The following is an 11,331-nucleotide window of genomic DNA, read 5'->3' as shown; positions in this document are numbered from 1 at the left end:
TTCCTCATTTTCTCTCTTTTCAACTTTTTCACTCTTCTCATTATGCACTATTTTACCACTCCTCAGTGTGATGGCATGACATTGCTCCCTTGGATTTTCTGTTTGACTAGGAAGTTTCCCCATAGATTTGGTACTTGATGAGCGTGCTTGTTGTGCAATCTGATTTTCCAGCATCCTATTATGTGTTTGCATTTGTTCCAGCCTTGCTTTCATCTCTCTCATCTCTTCATCACGCTTAGTTTGATTAGCAAGAATTTGTTGTAATAAAGCCTCTGTGATGGAACTTTGTTCTTGCTGTTTTGGTAGAGGTGCAGGATTTGCATTCTTTTGCTGAAAACTAGGTGGTGGTTGCCAAGGTTGTTGGTATTGATGCCCTTGTTGTTGTGGTGGAAAGTTCTGAGTTAAAGCTTGAGTTTGCTGATTCCCCCATGAAAAATTTGGATGATTCTTCCAAGCATATGAAGGATAATCTACTCCACAGCTCATTGTTCCTTCTACATAAGTAACTTGTTGAGAATTCCCAGAGCCTGATGATGAACTGACTAGCATACTTAAATCCTCCATTTTCTTAGCAAGGACATTAGTGAGTGCATCAAATTTGGCATTGATCATGTTGAATGGATCAAGCTCATACATTCCAGCAGCTTGCCTCTTTTGAGTTGGAGCTGGTCCTCTTGGACTACTCCAAAGATGAGTATTCTTTGCTATTTTCTCTAACAACTCATAAGCTTCATCTTCATGCTTAATGATGAATTCCCCTCCAGTTTGAGCATCAATGATTCCTCTGATAGCAAGAGTGACATTTGTGTAAAAATTCTGGTTTATCATCCATTTAGGAATGGCATGATGTGGACATTGTCTCTCCAACTCCTTCCATCTCATCCATGACTCATAAAGAGTCTCATCTTCTCTTGGTCTAAAAGCAATCATTTGATTCCTCAACTCTTGAGTTTTTCCAGGTGGAAAGTATTGGGCAAGAAATGCATCAGTGAGCTGCTCCCAATTTGTAATTGAGTTGTGAGGTAAAGAATCAAGCCAATCCAATGCTCTATCTTTCAAAGAGAATGGAAACAATTTTAGCCTTGCTGCATCATCAGACACTCCTGGTTGCTTTTGCATGTCACAGATCATAACAAACTTCTTAAGATGAGTATGAGGATTTTCTGAAGGATGACCTCCAAATTGAGAATTCTGAATCATTTGTAGTACTCCAAAATCCATCTTATAACTATTTGCATCAATTCTTGGTCTTGCTATACTCTCTCTTAAATCATCAAAATGAGGAAATACGTGATCCATCATACTTCCCTTAGGCACATTAGCATTTACAACTTCTTCACCATGAGTTGCATTTTCATTATTTCGATCATTTCCAACATTACCTCCACCAATTCTGATTCTTTCATCAGCCATGTCTGCTTCTAATTCAGTTTCTCTCAATGCTTCTTTTCTTTTTCTGGTTTCTTTCTTGTTGGCTTTACAAAACTTCTCAATTTCAGTATTAAATAATATGGATGTATCACTTGTGCTTCTAGCTCTTCTCATAAAAGATTAAGAGTACCTAAAAAAAACAAACACAAAATGAAAAGATAACAAAGATAAAACTATAAACAACTAAAATAATCAAGAATTCAATATTAAACAAACAACTCCCCGGCAACGGCGCCAAAAACTTAATGTGTCCCAACCGCAAGTGCACGGGTCGTTTAAGTAGTATAGAAAAAGATATCGTTTCCACGAGGAGTTGTGTTAATGATTGAATTTTTGATGTAAAATAAAATATGTTAAAATTGTATTTTAATCAAATTAATAAAAGAAATTTAGGAAATTGAAGCATAAGGTATGAAAATGCAAAACTAAATTCAAACAATGACTAATTTAATAATTCACAAAATAAAGAAATTGATAATAATGAAAATTAATAAAATGAGATTAAACTAAACACTCAAAAGTAAAATTCCAAGCAATAATTGATGAAAGACGATTCTGGAGTTAAGGGTTCATATTTAAGTCATTTTGGGATTTTCCCTAGCTAGCCCAATCCATGAAATTTATGGGTTTAAAGGAGATTAATTCTAAAATCCTTTGAAAACTTTTTCGAGTGAGACAAAGAGTGCCTTAATTAACTTAATCCTACTTTCATGGAGTTAAAATTAACCAAGACCCATTAGGTTCTTTAATCAATCTATTAAAACCCTCTTAACCCTTAGTCTATTTCTAGATCTAAGTTAATTAAGTCCAATTTCTTGATTAACTATCACTTGGTTTTCTCCTTTCGGTGCTTCAACCAAGGATTAAGAACATAACTTAATGGGGCCCTTCATTAAGCATGTGAATAAGCACACAAGAAATGGATTAAACCTCATAAATTCATTAAATTGGGACTAACCCAGTTCAAATCCACAAAAATAACTAAATATTACATCCCTTACTCCAGAATCAAAGTAAAACTACTCACTATCCATAATGTTTACAAGAAATTCTGAGTTTATAAGGAAATAAAGCTTTAATCTAAGCTAAGAAACAAGAAACTAAACACTAGAAATGTAGGAAAAATGTAAGAAAAGAAAGAAATCTCCAAATCTGGTTGGAAATGGAGTGGGAGATGATTGTGACTCTTCAGCTGCTGCCTCCCCTATTCCTTTTCTTCCTCTACTTACTTCCTCCCTCTCTAAAATGGGAAATGGGGCTATTTATAGCATTTTCTGGCATGGAGCCCTAAAATGGTGTGTTTTAGGAGGGATTTTCTGAGGGAATCTTCTGCCAGCTCATTAATGAAATCTTTGTGGGACTGCATAAGTGGACTGCATAAGTTATGCAGTCCCTTATGCAGTTTTTGGCTGTTTTTGGTTCACTTATGCAAAACTGCATGACTTGGCGCATAGGTTATGCACATTTCCGTGAGATTGCATAAGGGAGGCGTGAATCTGCATAAGCTATGCACTCTCCTTATGCACAATTCGGTAGGTGTTGGAACAGTGTTTCTTCTCCTTTTGCGGATCTGCATAGCTTATGCGGCAAGTTATGCGCAATTTTGTCAATGCATATTTCCACTTGAAAACTTGTTTTTGACATCTTTGGCTGTAGAAGTCACTCCTCAATGGCAAAATTTCTTTTCAGTCCTTCAAACACACCATTTTTCCTACAAAACAAAGTAAAAATTATAAATTAATCCAAAATTGACAATTATGAAAAACTAACTAAATAACTAATGAAATTAGCTAAATGTGACTAATAATCAAATAAAATGGCTATGAAATTAAACCTAAATGATTATGCAAAATGTATGCATCACATATCAATCATCATCTCTAAACTCATTTACATTATTTGAACACAATAAAGCCCAACACATTTCATGGCTGCCAAAATTTAGGGACATCATGGGTTCATGAATTTCTTGTTAATTTCTTGAAATTTCCACTTATCTCAAGTCACTTTCAAGTATTAAAAGAAGAAGGAAGGGAGAAAAGCACTAACCTCTTGTGACCTAACTTGAAAATTTTCCCAAAACTTCAACTTTCCTTCTCCCTATGGGTACCTAGAGCTTCCTTATGATGTGGGCTAAATTTTTAATGAAGGGGACCATGGGTTTTGGGGAGTGAAAGCTTGGGAAATCAAGCTTTAAGCTTGATAACAATGGTGGGGAGGGAGAGACTAAGGGAGACGGCAAGGAGAGAGAGAAGAGGAAATGAAGAAGACTTGTGGTTGGTGAATTTTTGTCTCTTGTGTCTTATATATATATATATATATATATTCTATAATTATTGTACTTTATTTATTTATTTATTTATTTTAAATGCCATAAGTCTATTTCCTTTCTTTTCTTTTCTTTCCTTTTCTTTTCTTTTCTTTTCTTCTTCTTTCTCTTCTCATTTTCCAAATTCAAATTCATAAATTTAATTTATGTTAATTATTTTATTTCCTAATTTTAATTTGACATTTAAGTCAAAATTCACCTCTAGGGGTAAAATGACCAAAATGCCTTTCATGGTGCTCATCGGATTATTTTTATTATTTTATACCAATTTATAAATTCTCTAAACTTTAATTTATTTTCCTCAAGATTTTTCCTATATTTTTTTAATATTTATTTCATTAATTTATGTCTCCTCACTATAGTTTAACTGTAGTTCCAGACATCCTGATTGTCCGAACAGACATTAGTCATCGGAACAGTAAAATATACGGACTACCTACGGTGAGGGCATTACAATTCTTTCCCTCTAAATAAAATTTCGTCCTCGAAATTTACACAGTGTAATTATTCGAGGGACCGCTATCTCCTTGTCTTTTCACCTTTTTGTGTTATAATACTTTACTTTTTTTTTTTGGTCTGCCTTATTAATCCTTATTCTACAATCTTATCCTTATCTCGATTTACTATTGAAAATACATAGCTCTACACAATAGTTCCATATCCAGATCAGAATCTGACTTACAAAGACAAACATCAAGAGCATTGCATAGTTACTACGGTATATCCCAATAAACTAACTCTTTTTTTTTTTCAACCAGTTCTGTACTCATCTTCTTTCATCTCATATACAGCCTCCTTCTCATTTCCATCTATTATCTTTAACACGATCCTTTTCGGTTGATAATCTACAATCACCTGGTGACCTAAAGGGTTGGTGACAAGTATGTCATCTTCTGACCCATCTATCGATATCCTCTTTCAACAGGAGGTACAATGCATATATAGGGGTGAACATAGTTAGGGTCTATAAAAACATACTTAAAGGTATTATAATTAGGAAATGTACCTCTGATCACGTCTACCGGATTTGGCTCTTCTCGAGCCATAGCGTACACGCGGGATGCTACTTCAGCCTCGGGGTGTTCTATAGTCTTAGAAACTCTCTGTGATGTATCAGCTATCTCTGGTCTCATCGGTCTTCTACCCCTCTATACTGTCGGGGCTGACTTCTGAGTCTGTGGTGGAGCTGTGGGAGCACTCCTCCGTGGGCAATCTCTCAAAAAAAAATGCTCTATGGACCCACATCTAAAACATCCACCCGTTAGCAATCTACACTTTCCTCTGTGGTTCTTCCTACAATGTGTACAAGCTGTCATTAGGGTTGATCTCCGTGCTATAGGATCCACAGAATTGTCAATTGATACACTCATCTGACCTCCTCTCCGCGGGATAAATCGGAACCTCTGCCTCTGTTCTCTGCTCTGAATCTAACCCTGAGACCCCCTGGGTCTCTTGCTCTCTGTAGCAGCTGCGCTGGACTGGCCAGGTCCAGACCCTCTCTTGCACTGCCTGTCTCTCCTAAACTGCTCATCATTTCTAACTCTCTCTACTGGGGTCCTATATACTAGCTGGGGAGGTGGTGGCATAGCTCCAGTGACCTGACGGAGTAATTGAGTCATTTACTCTAGGAAGGCCTGCTGTGTCCTTACTAAAGTACCCAACGATGGTTCTGCTCTACTACTACTTCTCCTCCGACTAGGAGCAGGTGCGTGATTCTCTACTTCCTCCTCTATTGGTCTCGGAGGTTCGTGCTCTGAAGGATCAGATGCCATCGATCCTAGAAAACAGATAAAGAACAAATCTACATTAGTGTCACCTCGACTCTATCTAAAGGCCCATGCATGTGATGCAACTATTTCTTTCTATCTATCTAGGTCTAGGACCGCCTAAACCTCTGCTCTGATACCACTAAATGTGACGCCCCTTACCCGTCTATTGTATAGTCGAGCAAGAAGTGCCACATTCGGTGCCGGAGCACCCTATCTTGTCTTGTCATGTCTATTGTAAATTTTAATGTCATTTAAATCAGGTAATTTATGTGTAGAATTTTTTTTTTTATATATATACCTTATTTCTGTGGAGACCCGGACAGATCCTCCTCTGTTTTATTAGCATCTGGCGGGTTCCACTATCACGTGTTAACATGTTCATATTCATTTCACACATTTCCATATCATATTCTCTTTTATCATATCATTTACAATTATTTATGAGATCTAAAAATGAAGTATCATCTATCGCATTCATATAGAAATTCATAGATAATAAATTACAAGTTTTCATTTCAATCTCAAAGTTTAATTACAGGTCCAAAATGAAATACATCATGAATAAACATAATGAACCAAAATACTAGTCTATACATGGGCCCTACCAAAATATAAAAGGCTGGTGAGGTGACTCTAGTCGGTGGCGCGATCCGCCTGAACTCGTCGAATACTCACTGTGGCGGTCACGATCTTGATACCTCACGCGATGGAAAACCAACGCGCTAAGCATAACGCTTAGTGGTGCATAATTTATAATATCAAAAATTAAATAATTGAATTAATATATGCAAATCATAATTTTTGGGTCTTTTACATTTTTATTTCTCTTTGGAAACAATTAACATTATTGGGATCTTTCCTGTTTACTTATTGTATATTCAGTATTAATTAATTATTATCAATGCCCAAGAAACCTATAACAAATTATAAAAGCTGGATACACGGGAGTATACGGGTTAGACAGCCATATGTCTACCCTATATACATCTGTCAGGCACGAGGCCAGCTGTCGGGAACGAGACCCGTTGTCAGGCTTGTAAAGCCAGAAATAAAGTAGGCACAATGGCCAGTAAGTAGGCATATAGCCTGTAGAACAATCATACCAGACATATATTGTCAGTTCATGATTTTCTCGGTAGGCAGTACTGCTATCTGTAGTCCCTAATTGGTATACCAATTTATCCAACTAAATAAATAAATCTAGGTATACTATGGGCAATTAAATATTTTTAATTAATTTAGCACTATTCACTATTATTATTTTCTAGTACTGTTCATTGGTACCATAAATTTCATATTAATAGGACATTAGTCCTAATTTACATATTCATATCATTTTTAATATTAAATTTTTTTTCCTTATGAGTATTTTAATTATCCTATATAGCATTTTTCCCATGAACCTTTCTTTAGGTTCATGTTGATGTATTATCTTTATCTAGGAATTTGACTAGGTTAGGATGTCTATTTAGTCACACTTTCTTCATAACAATTGCTCCTCTATGTTTAAACTTGAATTTCAGTTTTTGAATCACTGAATTTGGAGTTATAGAACTCAAGTTATGGTCAAAATACCATAACTGGTCCCTTTGCCTCTAAGCTGTCCAGAATTTACAATTCCTGGTCAATAAAATTGAACCAGTCATTTGATCATTTTATGGTCATTTTTAGACTTAGGTTCCTTCACAAGATATGTTCCTCTATGTCTTAGGGACTCCTAGGTACAATTTCATAATTTTTCAAGCTTGGTATAGTGAGTTATGGTCAATGTATTAACCTAGACTCTCAGTCCTATAAAGGCAAAAACTAACTTCAGGGTAGTATGTTTGACCCTCTTTTTAGGGTCTTTACACTTAGAATTTGGAAAAGGTGTCTAAATCAATGTTGTAGCCCTAAGTATCATGTTTCCAGATCATATTGGCACATCTCAAATGGAATTTCCTAGTGAGAGTTATGGCCAAATGAACACACAGGTATCAAATGGCATTCTGGGTTCAACTTAACATTTTCTAGATTTCAATTCCTAACTTTAGCTAATATTTTCCCTAGGATGCAATGGTTTCTAGAGCTTGGTCAAAACATAAAAATTGTTGTGCTATGTCTTATAAAACTTTTGGCACTAGTTTCACTCAATTTGCAGCTTTGGAGACCAAGTTATGGCATTTTTGCCAAAACTGGTCAAGCATACCAAAGGAACAATATTTTGGACAATTTCTGGGTTGGCAGTTTTAGTGACTCAACTTGTGCTAACAATTTGATTTGGTTAAATGCAAAACTGGGTTAAGTGGTCCTCATGAAAAGTGTAGCCCTATGTCTAAACTTTCCATGGGTAAAATTTTAGGTCATTTGGACCAGTATAGAGAGAGTTATGACCAAATGAACACGTACTGTTCATTTGGTCATTTTCTGGGTTGGGTGCAGGGAAATCCGAATTTGGATAGTATTTAGCTCAAGTTTTGGACAGAATTTGGGCATGGTTTCTTCATAGAATATGGGCTATTTTGGGTCTAGTTTCACCTCCAATTGGCCTCATACCAATTGGGGTCACACAATTTCATTTATGGCCTAAAATGTACACTGCCCTCAACAAACACAACCTGCAGAAAATTGACACTTCCAAAACTCAATCTCCTCCAACTTTCTTACTTCAATTTGCATGTATTACACTTCTATAAGCAACAATCTCATCCTAATTAGGTCAAATTTCAAGCATTTACACAAAATCTCCAAGTCATGTACACAAACCCTAATTTCCAAGTTTCAAACTCAATCAATTCAATCCTTTTTCACTTTTCATACATATAATCATATCAATCATCATCTCTAAACTCATTTACATTATTTGAACACAATAAAGCCCAACACATTTCATGGCTGCCAAAATTTGGGGACATCATGGGTTCATAAATTTCTTGTTAATTTCTTGAAATTTCCACTTATCTCAAGTCACTTTCAAGTATTAAAAGAAGAAGGAAGGGAGAAAAGCACTAACCTCTTATGACCTAACTTGAAAATTTTCCCAAAACTTCAACTTTCCTTCTCCCTATGGGTACCTAGAGCTTCCTTATGATGTGGGCTAAATTTTTAATGAAGGGGACCATGGGTTTTGGGGAGTGAAAGCTTGGGAAATCAAGCTTTAAGCTTGATAACAATGGTGGGGAGGGAGAGACTAAGGGAGACGGCAATGAGAGAGAGAAGAGGAAATAAAGAAGACTTGTAGTTGGTGAATTTTTCTCTCTTGTGTCTTATATATATATATATATATATATAAAGAAGAAGAAAAGAAAAGAAAAGAAAGGAAATAGACTTATGGCATTTAAAAAAATAATAATAATAAATAAAGTACAATAATTATAGAATATATATATTCTATAATTATTGTACTTTATTTATTTATTTTTTTTTTTAAATGCCATAAGTCTATTTCCTTTCTTTTCTTTTCTTTCCTTTTCTTTTCTTTTCTTTTCTTCTTCTTTCTCTTCTCATTTTCCAAATTCAAATTCATAAATTTAATTTATGTTAATTATTTTATTTCCTAATTTTAATTTGACATTTAAGTCAAAATTCACCTCTAGGGGTAAAATGACCAAAATGCCTTTCATGGTGCTCATCAGATTATTTTTATTATTTTATACCAATTTATAAATTCTCTAAACTTTAATTTATTTTTCTCAAGATTTTTCCTATATTTTTTTAATATTTATTTCATTAATTTATGTCTCCTCACTATAGTTTAACTGTAGTTCCAGACATCCTGATTGTCCGAACAGACATTAGTCGTCGGAACAGTAAAATGTACGGACTACCTACGGTGAGGGCGTTACAGTAACATATGATTATAGGTTCATTTAAGGTAAACCTTATTACTAATTGGGTGGCCATGGCATGCTATGCTAGGTGTTAACCATGGTCTATGAGGTTCATAAAATGATTTAGAGAAATCATTTATGGTAAGAAAGAGTTCTGATGATATTAAGAGTTGATATCATGTCTCATTGCCAATTAGTGATGAGCCTAGTAAGTCACACACATACACAAGTTATCACCTAATTAAATATGATTTAATTAATTAATTAAAGAGTTTAATTGATTAATTAAATAGGTTTGGTTTGCAATTAGTTTGCAAAGTCCCTAGTATGACTTAAAACCAAATCTAGATTATTGGATGTATAATATAAGTTAAATTTATATTTAAAGTGTTTAAATATGAATTTAATTAATGAGAAATTAATTAATAGAGATTAATTAATTAATTTATATTTGATATAAATTAATTAGAAGAAGAAAAATAATTATTTTGGGTTGAGAACTCAAAATTAAGACACAGGGGCATTTTGGTCATTTTGCAGTGTGACACGTGGCACCATGAGATGGTGACACATGGCATAACACATAAGCTTGCCAAATGTTTTTTAATCATGTAAGATGATTAAAATCAAGATTACATATAGGTTTGACACTTGGCACAATGTGATTGGGTCACTTAAACCTAAAGCTAATCAAAGGGTGACATGTGGCAAGGGTTTAATGTGTTAACCTAGCTATTTAAGTGTTGTTATAAGAAAATAAAACATAATCAGCAGCCACACTCCTTGGTCATGCCATTTTGCAGCCCTCCCTCTATTCTTCTTCATCTCCCATCAATTCAAAGAGATTAGCCATCAATCTCTTGAATTAAGAACACTAGAAATTGTTTCTAGTGTCCTGTTTACATCTCTAATCTCTTAAAAGGCAGAACTTGAATTTCTAATTAATAGAAAAGGCTTTAGAAGCTGTTCAAGGGCTGCCATAGGTGTTCTTGATGTGGACAAGCTAGAGGGACAACATTTGGTGTCCTGAAGACGAATCTCAAAGGCGGAACATTTGCGATTGCATCAAGAGGTTAGTGTAATCGTTCTTGATTTAATCTAGGGTTCTAAAATTAATCTGATTAATTTTAAAATCTTAAATGGCAAATACAGATCCAAAAACATATTAAAAGAGTTTTAATATATTGTTTATCATTGAAATCAAATAGATAAAAATAAATCTTGCATGATGCATGTGACCCTAGGTGAAAATTTTTGAATCAATGGTATAAACTTGTGTTTTTCACGCTTCCGTTCCTTCATGGGGGTATGCATCAATGCTTTAATTTTGATTTTTGCAAAAAGTTTTCACATTTTAATATAGGAAATAGTATAAAAAAAAAAAACATTTCATTCCATTTCATTAGCATACACAAACATTGTAATTAGATTGCATACATTATATTGTACATATATACATACATTACACATTATCTAGGAATCATACCATATAGATATTACAAATAGATTTGTTTTATTTAGTTAATGTATTGCTCAATTTTTTTTTTTTAGGAATCATGCCTTTATAAAATAAAATTTTTGCCAAGCCCTTTGAGTATTGAAAAGTTGCCTATGAGAGTGATTTGACTTACCTTTAGTTGGGTTTGTGGATTGAAAGTTTCCTAAGAGGTGCAAAGTTTCGAAGTGTTTATCCCTTGCCTATATCTTCTTAGCCAAAAAGCCACCCAACTAGTCCTTTAGAGATTGGAGTGTTTAGAGGGAGTTATTGGATATAAGGTAGTCAAATGATGTCTCACCAATCCTAGAACAAATTTTCTAAACCTTTCAAGGCGAAATACTAGCTTATACTTGAAAAGAGAGATGATTAGGCATACTTTGATTTAAACCTTCTCATTTTAAACCTTTGGCCTTTTTCCTAATTAAAATCAACCCTTGCAAACCCCTTTGAGCCTTTTTATTCCTAATTTTTCCTGAAACCCTTATTGCTACCTAA

General features: G+C 34.4%; 1 non-coding gene across 1 annotated transcript; it reads left to right on the top strand.

Annotated features, from left to right (window-relative positions):
- Nucleotides 1-838: 838 nt before the first annotated feature.
- LOC131179710 (small nucleolar RNA R71) lies at nucleotides 839-946 on the top strand. The gene has a single exon (XR_009148597.1). It is a non-coding gene; the product is annotated as a small nucleolar RNA R71 (small nucleolar RNA).
- Nucleotides 947-11,331: the final 10,385 nt, after the last annotated feature.

This window comes from Hevea brasiliensis, chromosome 4, assembly GCF_030052815.1.
Source record: "Hevea brasiliensis isolate MT/VB/25A 57/8 chromosome 4, ASM3005281v1, whole genome shotgun sequence".
In the NCBI taxonomy this organism is placed as follows: domain Eukaryota; kingdom Viridiplantae; phylum Streptophyta; class Magnoliopsida; order Malpighiales; family Euphorbiaceae; genus Hevea; species Hevea brasiliensis.
The sequence above is the reverse complement of the archived record's forward strand: the minus strand, read 5'-3'. Positions and strand labels throughout refer to the sequence as shown.